The following is an 18,765-nucleotide window of genomic DNA, read 5'->3' as shown; positions in this document are numbered from 1 at the left end:
GGTAATATTTTTTGGGTGATTAGTGCATTCCAGTGACAGAAACGTACAGTTTCCAGCCAACGGCAAGCTGCAATTGACCGATTGTGTACAATAAACTGACTTTCTGCTTCACAACCACTATTGTACGTTCAAAGAGTTAGATCCATTTACACGCCGGGTGGCGGTAATATTTTTTGGGTGATTAGTGCATTCCAGTGACATAAACGTACAGTTTCCAGCCAACGGCAAGCTGCAATTGACTGATTGTGCTAAATAAACTGACTTTCTGCTTCACAACCACTATTGTACGTTCAAAGAGTTAAATCCATTTACACGCCGGTTGGCGGTAATATTTTTTGGGTGATTAGTGCATTCCAGTGACAGAAACGTACAGTTTCCAGCCAACGGCAAGCTGCAATTGACCGATTGTGTACAATAAACTGACTTTCTGCTTCACAACCACTATTGTACGTTCAAAGAGTTAGATCCATTTACACGCCGGGTGGCGGTAATATTTTTTGGGTGATTAGTGCATTCCAGTGACATAAACGTACAGTTTCCAGCCAACGGCAAGCTGCAATTGACCGATTGTGCTAAATAAACTGACTTTCTGCTTCACAACCACTATTGTACGTTCAAAGAGTTAGATCCATTTACACGCCGGGTGGCGGTAATATTTTTTAGGTGATTAGTGCATTCCAGTGACATAAACGTACAGTTTCCAGCCAACGGCAAGCTGCAATTGACCGATTGTGCTAAATAAACTGACTTTCTGCTTCACAACCACTATTGTACGTTCAAAGAGTTAAATCCATATACACGCCGGGTGGCGGTAATATTTTTTGGGTGATTAGTGCATTCCAGTGACATAAACGTACAGTTTCCAGCCAACGGCAAGCTGCAATTGACCGATTGTGTACAATAAACTGACTTTCTGCTTCACAACCACTATTGTACATTCAAAGAGTTAAATCCGGTTTTATTTTTGGGGTGCTTATTGAATTAAAGAGTATGTCAGACAGCAGAGGAGTGGCAGAGGAGGCAATGTTTCAGGAGCGAGCAGACGTGGCAGCAGAGGAAGGGGTCGAGGCAGCACTAGTCGCAGCCAGAGGCCAGTGCTCCCGCTATTATCCAGCCGTCGTGTCTCCACCGACAACCCTGCCGTCATCGATTGGTTGACTCGGTCGTCTTCCTCTTACCAGGTCACCTCTGACACCTACAGCCAACGGTCGGTGGGTACGTCAGACACAACCGTTAGTTGGCATGGCCCGGGAGCAAGCCCACTGAAATCACGTGTCCTCGACCTGCCCCTGTCCTTTGGTGTTCCCTCACCAAGCGAAGTATCGCATGCTGTGGGCTCAGCCCCACTGTACAGTGAGGAAGAGCTAACAGAGGGCGGTCAGGAACGGGGGGAGACATCCGCCTCTTCAGCAGCCAGGCGAAGAAGTACTGGCGAGGAGAGTGGCTCGGTAGCCGGTCTAGAGACAGGTCTGTCTCCTGACCCACACGCAGCCGAGGGGCCTAGTAGTGACGCGGAGACCCTAATTGATGATGATGAGGCTGATCGCACTTGGCAGCCTCGTCGTCATCAGGCTATTGCTTCCGCATCATCAGGAGAAGAGGGTGCCAGCTTGCCAGCGAGCAAAACAGTCGGTGGGTTGCCCAGGAGGCAGCAGGGTCGCAGCAGTGTCAGGGGAGCCAAATGGCCACGGAGTAGAGCACCAGCTCCACTGCAGCCTACCACCACGGCCAGTAGTGGTGCCGGTGTGCACGGAGGAAGTAGCAGTCAGCCAGTGAGGAGTAGCGGGGGCAAAGTTTCCTACTCGGCGGTGTGGGAATTTTACGTCAAGCCGCCCGAGGAAGTAAACGTAGCCGTATGTCGACTATGTGGCCAGAAAGTCAAGCGTGGCCAGGGGGCCAATGTTGGGACTACAGCGTTGCGTCAGCATATGCAGCGTCGCCATTCGGTGGCCTGGGAAATTCGTGATAAAGATACGGCGGTTCTGCCTGCCCCAGCCCCCGCTCCATCACCCGCTCCGTTACTTGCTCCGTCACTCGACGTCAATCGCCCTCTATCAGCCAGTCAAGGCTCCAACACCTCTGCTGAGGGGAGTTGTCGCTCGTTGGCATCTTCCGCTCGTTCAGATGCTCCTTCTCCTGCTACTCCTCTTCACGGATTCCGTCAGCAGTCTTTCTTGGAATCCGTTTCCAAGAGACAACAGTTTGCGACGGTGCAGAAGCTGAACGTCCTCCTGTCCAAGTTGCTGGTGCTGCAGTCCCTCCCTTTCCAAGTGGTGGACTCAGCACCTTTCCAAGAAATGATGGCTTGTGCCGAGCCGCGGTGGAGAGTGCCAAGCCGGCATTTCTTCGCCAAAAAGGCAGTGCCAGCCCTGCATTCACATGTAGAAGAGATGGTGGGCCAGTCTTTGAGCATGTCGGTCTCTGCCAAAGTGCACAGCCGCGCCGACGTGTGGAGCTGTAACTACGGTCAGGGACAGTACATGTCATTTATGGCCCACTGGGTGAACGTGGTGCCGGCACAACCGCACTAGCAACTTGGACAGGTCACGCCGCTTTTGCCTCCACGTTTGCACGTCCTTGGTCCAGCAAAGATGTCCGCCTCTACCACCTCTTCTTCCGCCGTGTCCTCAGCCGCCACCCCCGTGCCAAGTCCCATTACCCGACCGGCATATCACATGTGCAGGGCGCAACGGTGTCACGCTGTGCTGCACCTGGTATGCCTTGGCGAACGTAGTCACACAGGGGAGGAACTTCTGAGTGTAATGAACAGAGAAATCGACAGATCGCTGTCTCCGCGCAAACTGAAAATCGGAACCATGTTGACCGACAACGAAAAGAACATGGTGTCTGCTCTGCGTCAAGGAAAGTTGTGGCATGCGCCATGCATGGCTCACGTGTTCAATCTGGTTGTCAAGCGGTTCCTAAAATCCACCATCCCACTGCAAGACATCCTTAAAATGTCACGTAAACTTTGCATGCATTTCAGCCATTCCTACACCGCAAAGCACACCCTCCTTGAGCTGCAGCGGCAGAACGGAATTCCACAGCATCGCCTGATCTGCGACGTTGCAACAAGGTGGAATTCAACCCTACATATGTTAGACAGCCTTTACGAACAGCGAAAGGCCATCACCGATTTCCTGATGTTACAAGCGGATAAAGGTACTCCCCTGTGTAACTTAGATGTCAGCCATTGGCAGCTCATGCGTGACACCTGCCGCTTGCTGAGGCCCTTTGAGGAGGCCACGCTATTCGTGAGTCGGCAGGACTATGGGATGAACGACGTCATTCCTCTGTTGCACGTCCTGGAACAAATGCTGTTAACAATGGCTGGTCAGGGTGCGGTAGACGTGGCACACAGATCTCAACGCCACATGACCCCTGTGGGGGCAGGACAGGAAGAAGAGGAGGAGGTAGAGGAGGACATTGGTGCTCAGGAATTATTGAGTGAAATGGGTGGTTTTTCCACTCAGCGGACAGGAGTGGAGGAGCAGGAGCATCTGGTAGAGGAGGAGGAGGAGACAGAGGACCCAGACGCACCGTGGCAGTATGCTGTGGAGATGGAGGCAGGGAGTCCCTCGCATTCCTTGGCACGAATGGCCCATAGCATGCTCGGTTGCTTGCGTAGCGACAGCCGAATAATAACCATCAGACAGAGGGATGACTTTTGGCTGTCCACCTTGTTGGACCCTCGCTACTGTTCAAAAATGGTGGCCTTTTTCACACCTGCTGAGAGGGAGGCCAAAATAAAGTACTATAAAAACCACCTATGTAGTCATGCAGTATATAGCCCTATCGGCCACTTTCTGGCATCCAGTTGCTGTAGCCCCCATCACCACACTGTGCCACGGGCCCCTGTACCGCCTTCTCATACTGCTGCCAGATCCATCCTCTGCCATGTGCGTCTTTGTCGTCTGCTCACGCTGCTGGGTTCCAGTTTTAAACCTAGGCCTGTGTATGGCTTCCGAATACTGCTGCCTCCACCGCCACCCTGCGCCATGTGCCTCTGTCGTCTGCTCACGCTGCTGACGGCTTCCGCTTTTTAACCGAGGCCTGTGTTTGGCTTCCGAATACTGCTGCATCCACCGCCACCCTGCGTCATGTGTCTCTGTCGTCTGCTCACGCTGCTGACGGCTTCCGCTTTTTAACCGAGGCCTGTGTTTGGCTTCCGAATACTGCTGCATCCACCGCCACCCTGCGCCATGTGTCTCTGTCGTCTGCTCACGCTGCTGACGGCTTCCGCTTTTTAACCTAGGCCTGTTTATGGCTTCCGAATACTGCTGCCTCCACCGCCACCCTGCGCCATGTGCCTCTGTCGTCTGCTCACGCTGCTGACGGCTTCCGCTTTTTAACCGAGGCCTGTGTTTGGCTTCCGAATACTGCTGCATCCACCGCCACCCTGCGCCATGTGTCTCTGTTGTCTGCTCACGCTGCTGACGGCTTCCGCTTTTTAACCGAGGCCTGTGTATGGCTTCCGAATACTGCTGCCTCCACCGCCACCCTGCGCCATGTGCCACTTTCAGGTCTCCTTACACTGTTGGTGGGTTCCATTTTGTGATAGGGTGCTGTATGGCCTTCCATTGCTGCTGCCTCCACCGCCACCCTGCGCCATGTGCCTCTGTCGTCTGCTCACGCTGCTGACGGCTTCCGCTTTTTAACCGAGGCCTGTGTTTGGCTTCCGAATACTGCTGCATCCACCGCCACCCTGCGCCATGTGTCTCTGTCGTCTGCTCACACTGCTGACGGCTTCCGCTTTTTAACCTAGGCCTGTGTATGGCTTCCGAATACTGCTGCCTCCACCGCCACCCTGCGCCATGTGCCACTTTCAGGTCTCCTTACACTGTTGGTGGGTTCCATTTTGTGATAGGGTGCTGTATGGCCTTCCATTGCTGCTGCCTCCACCGCCACCCTGCGCCATGTGCCTCTGTCGTCTGCTCACGCTGCTGACGGCTTCCGCTTTTTAACCTAGGCCTGTGTATGGCTTCCGAATACTGCTGCCTCCACCGCCACCCTGCGCCATGTGCCTCTGTCGTCTGCTCACGCTGCTGACGGCTTCCGCTTTTTAACCGAGGCCTGTGTTTGGCTTCCGAATACTGCTGCATCAACCGCCACCCTGCGCCATGTGTCTCTGTCGTCTGCTCACGCTGCTGACGGCTTCCGCTTTTTAACCTAGGCCTGTGTATGGCTTCCGAATACTGCTGCCTCCACCGCCACCCTGCGCCATGTGCCTCTGTCGTCTGCTCACGCTGCTGACGGCTTCCGCTTTTCAACCGAGGCCTGTGTTTGGCTTCCGAATACTGCTGCATCCACCGCCACCCTGCGCCATGTGTCTCTGTCGTCTGCTCACGCTGCTGACGGCTTCCGCTTTTTAACCAAGGCCTGTGTATGGCTTCCGAATACTGCTGCCTCCACCACCACCCTGCGCCATGTGCCTCTGTCGTCTGCTCACGCTGCTGACGGCTTCTGCTTTTTAACCGAGGCCTGTGTTTGGCTTCCGAATACTGCTGCATCCACCGCCACCCTGCGCCATGTGCCTCTGTCGTCTGCTCACGCTGCTGACGGCTTCCGCTTTTTAACCTAGGCCTGTGTATGGCTTCCGAATACTGCTGCCTCCACCGCCACCCTGCGCCATGTGCCTCTGTCGTCTGCTCACGCTGCTGACGGCTTCCGCTTTTTAACCGAGGCCTGTGTTTGGCTTCCGAATACTGCTGCCTCCACCGCCACCCTGCGCCATGTGCCTCTGTCGTCTGCTCACGCTGCTGACGGCTTCCGCTTTTTAACCTAGGCCTGTGTATGGCTTCCGAATACTGCTGCCTCCACCGCCACCCTGCGCCATGTGCCTCTGTCGTCTGCTTACGCTGCTGACGGCTTCCGCTTTTTAACCGAGGCCTGTGTTTGGCTTCCGAATACTGCTGCATCCACCGCCACCCTGCGCCATGTGTCTCTGTCGTCTGCTCACGCTGCTGACGGCTTCCGCTTTTTAACCGAGGCCTGTGTTTGGCTTCCGAATACTGCTGCATCCACCGCCACCCTGCGCCATGTGTCTCTGTCGTCTGCTCACGCTGCTGACGGCTTCCGCTTTTTAACCGAGGCCTGTGTATGGCTTCCGAATACTGCTGCCTCCACCACCACCCTGCGCCATGTGCCTCTGTCGTCTGCTCACGCTGCTGACGGCTTCTGCTTTTTAACCGAGGCCTGTGTTTGGCTTCCGAATACTGCTGCATCCACCGCCACCCTGCGCCATGTGCCTCTGTCGTCTGCTCACGCTGCTGACGGCTTCTGCTTTTTAACCTAGGCCTGTGTATGGCTTCCGAATACTGCTGCATCCACCGCCACCCTGCGCCATGTGCCTCTGTCGTCTGCTCACGCTGCTGACGGCTTCCGCTTTTTAACCGAGGCCTGTGTTTGGCTTCCGAATACTGCTGCCTCCACCGCCACCCTGCGCCATGTGCCTCTGTCGTCTGCTCACGCTGCTGACGGCTTCCGCTTTTTAACCGAGGCCTGTGTTTGGCTTCCGAATACTGCTGCCTCCACCGCCACCCTGCGCCATGTGCCTCTGTCGTCTGCTCACGCTGCTGACGGCTTCCGCTTTTTAACCTAGGCCTGTGTATGGCTTCCGAATACTGCTGCCTCCACCGCCACCCTGCGCCATGTGCCTCTGTCGTCTGCTTACGCTGCTGACGGCTTCCGCTTTTTAACCGAGGCCTGTGTTTGGCTTCCGAATACTGCTGCATCCACCGCCACCCTGCGCCATGTGTCTCTGTCGTCTGCTCACGCTGCTGACGGCTTCCGCTTTTTAACCGAGGCCTGTGTATGGCTTCCGAATACTGCTGCCTCCACCACCACCCTGCGCCATGTGCCTCTGTCGTCTGCTCACGCTGCTGACGGCTTCTGCTTTTTAACCGAGGCCTGTGTTTGGCTTCCGAATACTGCTGCATCCACCGCCACCCTGCGCCATGTGCCTCTGTCGTCTGCTCACGCTGCTGACGGCTTCTGCTTTTTAACCTAGGCCTGTGTATGGCTTCCGAATACTGCTGCCTCCACCGCCACCCTGCGCCATGTGTCTCTGTCGTCTGCTCACGCTGCTGACGGCTTCCGCTTTTTAACCTAGGCCTGTGTATGGCTTCCGAATACTGCTGCCTCCACCGCCACCCTGCACCATGTGCCTCTGTCGTCTGCTCACGCTGCTGACGGCTTCCGCTTTTTAACCGAGGCCTGTGTTTGGCTTCCGAATACTGCTGCCTCCACCGCCACCCTGCGCCATGTGTCTCTGTCGTCTGCTCACGCTGCTGACGGCTTCCGCTTTTTAACCTAGGCCTGTGTATGGCCTTCAATTGAAGCTGCTTCTGCTCCGCCACTCTGCCATTGGACTGTTGATAGTCGTCTCCCCACGCTGCTGCTGGGGGGTCCTTTTAACATAGGCCTCTGTATGGCCTTCAATTTTAGCTGCTTACACTCCGCCACTCTGCCATGGGCCCCTGTACCGCCTCCTCATGCTGCTGCCAGGTCCGTAATTTGCCATGGGCCCCCGTACCGACTCCTCATGCTGCTGCCAGGCCCGTAATCTGTCATGGGCCCCTGTACCGCCTCCTCATGCTGCTGCCAGGTCCAGAGTGTGTCATGGGTCCCTGTACGGCCTCCCATTGCTGCTGTCTCCATCGCCACACTCTGCCATGTGCCACTTTCAGGTCTCCTCACACTGCTGGTGGGTTCCATTTTGTCATAGGGTGCTGTATGGCCTCCCATTGCTGCTGCCTCCACTGCCACACTGTGGCTCCACACTCTGGTTTTGGCCCCGTGACTGCCCAAATGAGTGAAGTGTGCGGTGATTCTAAGATCGACGGCACTCATCTGCATGTCATACTGACTGACAGTATTATTTCTCTTCCCCAGCAGACTCCAAGGGCATTTAAATTAAAGGTACAGTGTTCTGCACTAATATAAAGGCTCTCTGAAGCCTAGAAACACCCTTTTTATAAGTTAAATTTGTCTCGAAGCGAATTTTTTCCGCGAATTCGGCGAATCAGCCGAACCGAATTTTTGAATAATTCGCTCATCTCTAGTTATTACACTGCACAGCTTGGTGTCATCTGCAAAGACTGAAATGGGATTTTTAATCCCAGACCCTATATTGTTTATAAATATATTAAAAAGTAAGGGTCCCAACACTGAACTTTGGGGTACACCACTGATGACCCTAGACCATTCAGAGTATGAATCATTAACCACTACTCCGAATGCGATCTTTTAGCCAGTTTTCTATCCATTTACATACAGATTTTTCCAAGCCTGTAGATTTACCTTACACATTAGCCGTATGTGGGGAACTGTGTCAAAATCCAAGTATACCACGTCCACCGCCACCCCTCTGTCCAAGGTTTTGTTCACCTCTTCATAAAAAGAAATCAGATTTGTTTGACAACGTCTGTCTTTGAATCCATGCTGTCTATTGGTTAAAATATTTTTTTTTGCAGGGATTGCCACTCAATTTGGAATCACAAGCAGAATCCCAAATCGTGAAGTGTGAAAGGGGCCTGAAACCAGGCAGCTGAGCTACGATTTTTCAGCCCTCCCTTAATCGCTTACTCGAACACTGGCATGCAGCTGCTCACAACTGTACACATGACATGGTTGATGCAAACATGAAACAGCATGTTTTTGGCAGGCATTGCCACAGCCGAATGCAACTAGTGAAGGTCTCTGGGGCCACCCCACAACCATCCTGCAGCTGCACGCAATGCTCATGTGAACAAGTCTTAAAATTGCGCTAAAAAGAGAAGTTCAATGTTAGGGTTTATATTACTTTAACTGGAAGACAGGGGTTGTTTTAGCTGCTTGATAAAAAAGTTTTTTAGACTAGTGTGCATTTTAATGGTGTGTATTAAAGCATGAAAGACTCAGCATGACTTTTCACATTGTGCAATTCCATTTCCTTATCTGTTTCTGATCGTATTAAAAAATAACAAGCTGTATCTATCTCAGATTGCTCTAAAAAATAACATTCTGGAGCAATCCTCCAAGGTTATTAATCATATTGGACCTGGACTTCTTTCATCCACTAATGTACATTATGCGGCGAGATTTATGTGCTTCTAATTAGCTTTGTGTGGGATTGGAGTCAGCCTAGCCGGGTGTGTGGTTCTCTCTGTTCCTCTGTGTCATAGACGTTATTACAGTGGACTTTAAACATAATTTATAATATGGGGTTGAAGGAAGTTTAGAAAATCCAACGTAACAAATTACCTAACCTTGTTAAGGTGAAAAAGAGCAAAGGAATGGTATGTTTCTGTGTCAGTAAAACATAAAACCAGGTGTCAGGAGACAGAGCTGTAAACTCTATGGAGTTGGTTGTGTTTCTTAGAGTCATAACTTATAGTTACATGTGCTTTACTTTCAAACTAAAAGCGGCCATGCGTTACAATCAACAGAACAGGCAATAAAGAGCCAAATAGAGGGTAGGCACAGGTTGGAGGAGTATGCTGGGAGTTCTTCAGAGGCATAATTTGACATTGTTGTGGCAGTTATGTGCAATAATGAATAGTCAGTAAACACAAGAAGATACTTGTAAAAACATTTGTGACACTGTTTTACGGACTATTGCATTACATCTACCAGGTGGCCACTGTACATGCATAAAAAAAACCCCCAGGAAACAGCTATTTTAATAGAGAGTGCGAGAATAATCATAACATTATTTTATATGGGAAATTAAAAGGAGATCCATGACCATATAGAAGCCGAGGGGTACAGGCTAAGGTGTCCTTTTCTAGGTTACTGAACTCCTGTCGGTGTGCCTGACACTGTTATATTCCTATTTGAAGTATGTATGTTCACTGTATAGGGTTTTTTTTTTAGAATATAGTAGCACAAGAGGCAGAAACTAGTGATCTCAGGACCATAGAAGAAACATCTGATGGCAGAAGGTCCTGCAATGGGTTACTCTTGCATTTGCATCAAGTATCTTTCAGAAGGAGCATTACCCTGCTACTTTTTAAATGTTCAGAGGATACAGGGAATTGCAAATGCCTTTACAAAGAGTCATATCATTCTTCAAACAATAAATGTACCACTGTAGCAGGGCAGGCAATATCTCTCTATTAAGGTAGAAGAGTTTTTCAGTAAAAAAAATATTAATGGGTTACTATGTAAATGTAGTCCTCCTAATCTTGGGATGGTGCAGAAGGAATCCCTAGATCAGGGGTGCTCAACCTTTTTGAAGAGCGAGGGCCTTTTAAGTGATTTGGTAACCAATTGAAATGGTTCAGAATTTTTTTTTATTTTGAATAGCATATGAACATTTTTCTGCTGCAGCCACTGAATGCCGGGGGGGAGAGAGGAAGAGAAGCCGGATTTCAGCGGTTTCAGGAGGAAAATGGAGAGGACTGGTTCCTGTAAATGCCACTCCTGCCGTCCCTGTTCAATGTAAAACAGAATGTGACAGTGAGGCCTCACGGGCCACTTGGAGCATAGGGTGGGGTCACTGTTGCAACCACTAATGCTATACCAGTGGTTAGGGTGTGTGGTAAAAATCAGGGGTGGACTGACCATTTGGGAACTTGGGCACTGCCTGAGGGCCCGAGGTCAGTAGGGGGCCCCATGAGATGCCCCTGGTACCTTTAATAAGCTTTTTTGGGTGTGGTTTGAGTGTGGGAGAAGACACAGGGGCCCCATGATCCCCTATTGCCCTGGGAACCCATGAGTTGTTAGTCCGCCCCTGGTATAAACACATTTTAACTATGGGGTTTTACCACCCCCCAAACCGCAAATGTAAATGAGCCCTTACTGTCCTCAGCCCCCAACCGGCAGCTTTCACATTGATGCACTGTGATTTACCGACAGTATGGGTTAGCTCTGCTTTGCCATAGACTTCTATTACATCTAGTCAAGTGTGCTGCAGTTTCAGAAATTGCACCGAAACTCCTGCATTCACTCCGCCTGGGACAAGAGTCAGCGCTAAAGAGGAAACTTATGTGGCTCCTGCTCCCTCCACAGCCACCTGCCTTCTCTGCTGCCAACGAGGCCTTGATGGACACTGATCCTCAGGGATGGCGGGTCGGCAAGCCCAGATCACATGCACTTCCCTGGTTTGAGGTCAAGGGCCACATCATGGCCAAAGGTTGAGCACCCCTGCCGTAAATGGCGTTGCAGGCTGACATTTACATCTCTTTGGTCTGAGAAAAATAAATTGAGTGCCAGTCACTGTATTCTTTTTACATTTCACTCTAATACATCTGGCTCTTGATTGTCTGATAGCAGTCTAAGATACCTTGACTGATGTCAAGAAGTAGCGTCCACCCAATTTCTCTGCAACACACTTCAGCAAAAAAAATAAAAATTATTATCTGCAATCCAACTACCTTCAGATATCGACTCTAACAGGCAGCATAAAGCTGGCCACAAGCTAGCAGATCTTCAGAATAATGTCTGTATGAACATTGGTATATAATTTCTCAGTACATTCGACAACTTGACAAATGTTCGAAAAGTACTTCAGAATTTTGTTTGGTGTTAGCTTTTGATTTTAGAACAAATGGACTTTACCAAATGAAAACCACATTCACTGTTAAAAATTTGTTAGTTTGAAAAAAACTTTCTGCCCAGCTCTTTTGAATTTTCTTGGCACTGCAGTATAAAACAAGCCTTGATTTGAGTCCACTACAATTAGAAAATTGAACGAATTTATTTCAAACACACAAAAAAAAATTCAATAGGGGTTCTACTTGTTTAAGGCCAACTTAAAGCAGTATAAAATCACAAACCAAAAATTTAATATATTGCAGACTTACCAATCATTAGATGTGGTTACATAGTTAGTCTTGCTGAAAAATGACAAAAGTCCATCCAGTTCAACCAAAAAAGAAAAAAGTAATAATTCTATACCCACAGCTGATCCAGAGAAAGCAAAAAAACCCAGCAAAGCTTGATGCAAATTGCTCCTGCAGGGGAAAAAATTCCTTCTTGATCGCCTGAGAGGCAATCCGATATTCCTTGGATCAACTTTACCTATAAATGTTAGTATCCAGTTATATTCTGTTTATATAGGAAAGAAAGAACCCAGGGCTTTTTTTAAAGCAATCCACTGAGCTGGCCAGATTCAGCTCTTGAGGGAGTCTATTCTACATTTTCACAGCTCTTACTGTGAAGAAACCTTTCCATAATTGGAGATTAAATCTCTTTTCCTCCAGACGTAAAGAGTGCCCCCTTGTCCTCTGTGATGACCTCAGGGTAAATAGCTCTACACCGAGTTCACTATATGAACCACTGATGTATTTATACATGTAGATCATATCCCCCCTTAATCTCCTTTTCTCAAGAGAGAATAAATTCAGTTCCTCTAATCTTTCCTCATAGCTGAGCTCCTCCATGCCTCTTATCAGTTTGGTTGCCCTTCTCTGTACTTTCTCCAGTTCCCCAATGTTCTTTTTGTGAATTGGTGCCCAAAACTGAACTGCATATTCCAGATGAGGTCTTACTAATGATTTGTACCGGGGTAATATGATATCTCTCTCTCTGGAGTCTATACCTCTTTTAATACAAGAGAGGATTTTGCTCACTTTAGAAACTGCAGCTTGGCATTGCATGCCATTATTAAGCTTGTGATCTAACGGAACTCCCAGATCCTTCTCCACCATTGATTCCCTCAGTTGTACTCCCCCTAGTATGTATGATGCATGCATATTCTTAGCATGGTGGCTGCATTAGTTTTCTTTTTTAGGCTTTTTCCCTCTGTTTCCACCTGATGATCTGTCCAGTAACAGACCTCCTGTATTGGGGTGTTCCCTCTCTGGATGAATGAACACAGAGGGAATTTTTGGCACCATTGGTAATCTGGGGGAGGGAAATGATGAAGCCAGACTCAAGTCACACTTTATAATCAGTCACAGCAAACAGTTTTTTATCCTCTTGGGATAAAGGTTTTACATAAATAAATAAATGGCAATAATTTTAAGCACCCCTACCATCGCTGAATGAATAATCCCATCGCTGTAAACTGATACAAATATAAGCTTGTTCTTTTAAAAAACAATCGACTAACTGGCCAGATCACAAGATGACAATAGAAGAAAGAAAGCCTGAAAAAGAAAACACAGGCAGCCATCACATTTAAGAATTGATAAACTGCAATATAATAACTGATTGTTTTTGGGTTTAACCCTCCGGTTACATCAAAGCCGATTTTGAAATTGTGCGACTTACAGTGAAGTCGCACGATTTCAAAATTGGGTGTCCTGCCGATTTAATTGCAATTTGCAAGACATCTGACACATATCAAAATAGAATGGTAGGTTATGTATCTATGTTTTGCCTTGAATTACACACCTTCCATCAATCATTTTTATTTAGAGTTTATGGCACAGCAGATTTCCAGGTAAAAGTCTGTAGTATATCAGTCGGCTTACGTCAACATTATTTGCCTTGTTATAGAAGACATATATTCCATATATTTTATTACTTAGTGTCACTCAAGTTACTCTGAAACAAATCCATCTTTTTTATTTATAGTGAGTTTCTACAGATTGCTGTTGCATAACTGTTTTACATTGCCAGGTTTATGGACATGTCAAAAACAGTATAAAAGTTTTTACACACAATATATTTATTCTAACTGCACCATACATGAGATAAATATTTATTGTTTCAACACACACCAACTTTATTGAGATGTAAATACGGTGTTCATGAACGACTGTCCAAAACATTAAAATATTACGATAATACCAAAAACGTCCCTGTAAAACAAGCCTTAATGTTTAAAGTTCAAACTTTATACATCTCTACAGCTGCTGTACTCCATACACCCCTAACACTAAACTAAAATATAACCTAATGTAAAATTACTCTATTGAAAAAAGGATAAGGTGCTATTTTAATCATGCTGAAAAATAAAGAAAAATAATATAAATATTACCCACTTAGAGTTAAATGTTATAATATACCAAAATCTGAAAGGGCTATAATGGGGAACAGCAGAGGAGGAAAAAGCAGGACAGAAGGATGTTCCAAAAATGGTAAAGTCCCTCCAAAGGAGGGACAGGTGGAAGTTATGTTAAAACTCTCTTGACTTCCTTCCCTTGCCATTGAAATAGAAATGAGGTGAAATGCAAATATTTTCAGTTTTCACCAGACCAAGAGGTGAAGGAAAATCATCCAGTGATGACTCTCTAAGATGGAACGTCTATTTACTTTCTCTCATTTCCTGTTGTGCCTCCCAGACAGGAATTAAAGAGAGATCTCCCCAGGGAGCCATGCAGCAAAAAAAAAAAAAAATAACCTGATAGGGGTTTTAACCATTCCCCACTCTACCAAAAACTGAAAAAATAGATTTACATATATTCTAGGTGCAGTCTTCACACACTGGCATCATTCAAGCCATATGTGTACCAAAAGCTACAAGTATGACAAAGGTCTGAAATAATATTTGCAATGCTTGTTTGTTTACTGTAGTGCCTTATCATCTACAATATAACTCCAATGGTTGCAGTACCAGAGGAGGTGCAGATTCTGCATAGAAGATCTAATGGGCTTGGTGAATCTTCATCTGAATAGGGGGTCATTAAAACCTGTCCTATGTAAACATACATGTGAGGAGGTTCTCAATTCATATTTCGAAGATAAAACAAATACCATAAATTGAGGCATAATGATATTTAAAACATAGTCTTGTATATGACTTCAGTTGATGTCGATTCATTGTTGGACTAGTACTTGCTCTTTACATATGCAGGTTCTGCTTCCTCCTTTTAAGCCCTATGCAATGGTTGCGCTGTACTGCTGTTTTCAGAATAATGGCTCACACATTATAAACAATGCTCTCCTTACGTAGCTAATATGTTACATACGTAGTTATACAGTTAGTCTGGCTGAAAAAAGCCAAAAGTCCATCCAGTTCAACCATTAAAAAAAAAAAGTTATAATCCTATACCCACAGTTGATCCAGTGGAAGGCAAAAAACTCTAGCAAAGCATGATCCAATTTGCTCCTGCAGGGGAAAAAATTCCTTCCTGATCCCCCGAGAGGCAATTGGATATTCCCTGGATCAGCTTTACCTATAAATGTTAGTATCCAGTTATATTCTGTGTATCTAGGAAATAATTCAGGTCTTTTTTTAAAGCAATCCACTGAGCTGGCCAGAACCAACTCTTGAGGTAGTCTATTCCACATTTTCACAGCTCTCACTGTGAAGAACCCTTTCCGTGTTTGGAGATTAAATCTCTTTTCCTCCAAATGTAATGAGTGCCCCTTGTCCTCTGTGATGACCTCAGGATGAATAACTCTACACCGAGTTCACTATATGAACCACTGATGTATTTATACATGGAGATCATATCCCCCCTTAATCTCCTCTTCTCAAAAGAGAATAAATTCAGTTACCTCAAGAGTTAAAGTGATTGTAAAGCCTTAGGATTTAGTTTTTCTTACCTTTAATGCATTCTATTTCGTTCAAGGTAAAAAAAACCTTCTGTGCCTGGGACCCCCAGCCCACCCTTATACTTACCTAAGCCCTACCGTGATCAAGCGCTGTGCATGAGAGCAGCAGCTCTCTCTTCTCTGTCCCTCCTCACAGGGCATGTCCACAGCAGCAGAAGCCATTAGCTCCCTCTGCTCTCAATCAAAATCTAGGACAAGGGCACGGGGAATGGGGCAGACCCTGGGCAGATCCTCCTCTGGAGCACCTCTTTTTCCTTAATTTTTCTTCCTTCTTCTGCATTTCATTTCAATACATTATTTTGTATAGATAACTATTTTGGAGCTGTCTTCTGCCTAGTTGTGTGACATCCTGGGTCCTTTTTGACCACTGCACTTTTCTATAAATACTACACTCTTTTTACATACTATAGACCCCTATACTTACATGCTGCTGACCTATGTACTCTGTCATACATATTACTGACTGCAGTACTCTGCCTTACATACTATCGACGCCTGTACATTGGTCTACATACTACAGGTACTAGTCCATTGTACTCTGTATAAATATTACTACCCCCCCCATTCCATTTTTATTAATTATTTTGTGTAGATAGCTATTTTGGAGCCATCTTTGGCCTTGTCATGTGACATCCTGGTGTCCTTTTACCATTTTTTCATACGTGGTGGCAGACAGGTCCTCAATGGTTTAATGGTGGGCAGATCCTCAATGAAGGTGAGAATGATGTGGCACGGTTTTCTGCAGAATTGTCCAGATAGTTTGATGATGCATAAGTGTGTCCCTGATGCCTTGGGTTGATTGATGTTGTGCATATTTCAGCTCAGCAGAGGACCATTGTCTGGGACCATAGGATAACACAGAGGGCCATGGAGTCAGTGAGCTTTAAGATCTTTTTAATATGGGGGGTGCTTGATGAAAGGTTGGGCTTCAATAGAGTAATAACATTATGTTAGAGCAAGCATGTAAAAGGTAAAAGAATTACAACACTGCAAAATACAAAATACAATATACTTTCCATTTAATGCAACCAATTATTTAGTTATCACAACACTGTGTTTCATGTCTCGGGCATTCCAATAATGTTGAATAAAGTCAGCCCATTTTCCATGATGTAGGCATTTTATACACACATTTTGTAAGAATATATAAATTTCCATCTGTCTACATTGTATGTTTACATGTAAAACACAACAATTGGAAGTGCAGAAAAAAATATGGTAAAAATAGACCTCAGTCTTTGATCAATACAGGCTTTTGTGTGTGTAATTAGTCAGGACTCAGGAGCTATTATCGAAAGCTTTCATCTGTGCAAAAAAAAAATCCTGTGTTTACGGGACTAAACAGACTGTACTTTACTGGCTAAAGCAAATGAGCTAAACAAATTAACATTATGGGTAACTCGTGTTAATCCCCCATTTACTGTAACTAGTTGTCTAATAATGATGACAGGTCTGTTCATATTTTGTGATCTATTTTTCTATACTGTGGGTATTTTGAACATAGTTGAAAACATCATAACAAAGGAAATCCCAGGGAATCAAAGAGGGTTTTATGTCCACATGTTCAAAGTTCTTTAAATACAGACAAATCACCCAGTTGCCCTTGGCAAGCAAGTTCAGACTTAAATACGCTGAGATACTAGTGGTGCCTGTTAAATGCAAGCATATGAGACACGCAAGCAAATGTTTATAAAGCGTAAACTCATCTAATTGTGGGAGAGTAATGACATTAAACAGAAGGAATCAGGTGATTTATAATTCGACCATGTCATAAAATCATCTATTTTAGGTAAAGTGAATTCTTAGTAGCCATAAAAAATAACATTATCCTTCAGGATCAATCAGTGATTAGGAGACTGATGGGGTAACACAGACTTCAGTAGACTCCCATGGCAGACCTCAATTTACAGGGAGCATGTTACTATGAACAATTCTTACAGCTGTTATCCTTCTATTCAGTTTATAGTCTCCATATATTAGTGATGTTGCCATGATTGTGTAAGTCTGAATGTCTATCTATTTTTTGATAAGAACATTTGTAAATGTACTTTTATTATAAGGCCCTACTGAATTTTTTTTATAATAAATCAACTAGTTTCATGCTAGATATGAAATTTCTCAATATATTTAATTTTTCTAGAAAACGACTTTTCCTGAATTCTAGCTAAGATCTTTCCATACAGCATCCTTTCTAAGACATTCCTCCTAAATACCTCTGTTCTCATCATACTTCCTTCTAGCCAACTTAAAGCGGAGCTAAACCCATTGATTTAGCAGTTTCAGAAAATAGTTACATTCCTGGCATATGCCAGGAATGTAACTTTCACATTGGTTGTGCTCTCAACCAAACTGTCAAACTATCAAATGGCTGGTGTCATAGCTGATCACATGTGCAGCATCATGGCAGTTGCAGATCAGAGGCCAAAATGGCAGCTTTCTTCGCTGAAAAAGATATGAGGGTTTAGTTCCGCTGTAATCTCTCCTACCAAAGTCAACTTCTTCCTTGTTACATGTTTTAAAGTAGAATTCTAGTTTAACTAAATCTCCCTTTCTTGAGCTGGTCATACTGTTTAAAACACAATTAACCTAAATATCTTCTGGCTGCTCCAGTGCTGTCACAGATCATTCCTATTCTGCTCTGGCAGTGGTAGTGGGTGGTCTTTCTTCTTGCTCTTAATGGCACATATGTATTAACACATAAATGACATGTAGTGCAGTAATACTTTGAACCCTGGCCATATGATGATTCCACCCCAGTGGATAGATCCATGACAGCCTGCGCTTAGAGGAAGTTTGTTGAATGATGCTGACCATAATTCAACCCAGAAGACCAGTGGCATCTAGTGGTGTGCCAGACCCACTGTAGCTGAAATTGTTCTCCAAGTCCTCCGGTAATGTCACTCTTCTTAAGCTTTTAAACAGCTGGTTATTAGTTTTCTGAGGCAGGAGCCTGATACTAATGAGCATAGGTTATTTTTCCAGAAAATGCATATCTCTTACTCAGGAGCTTCCAATCCAACATTAGAGGGTGCCATTGCCTAACCTACAAAAGCAGTGTAGGTTGCCAGCAGAGCACTCCTTTGTAGGATGTTTAGTAATGATCCTGTCTATCCTGTAATCCTCCTTTGCAATTATCCTCTGTGGTCCAAATGCATACCCAAATAAAATAGAATATGTACATTGTCATGATAAACAAACGTGGATTCCAATAATTTCTGGTAACAAGTTGCCAAGGCCTTCCAGATACACCTTGGGAAATTGATGTTATCCAGCTTCCTCCACCTTTGGATTATATAGAGAGAAGAATCTGCTGACGCCAATCTGCAAGGGAAAAAA

Source organism: Staurois parvus, unplaced genomic scaffold (genome assembly GCF_062004578.1).
Source record: "Staurois parvus isolate SC_StPar_1 unplaced genomic scaffold, SC_StPar_1.0 ptg000294l, whole genome shotgun sequence".
Lineage (NCBI taxonomy): Eukaryota > Metazoa > Chordata > Amphibia > Anura > Ranidae > Staurois > Staurois parvus.
Note: the sequence above shows the minus strand (reverse complement) of the source record.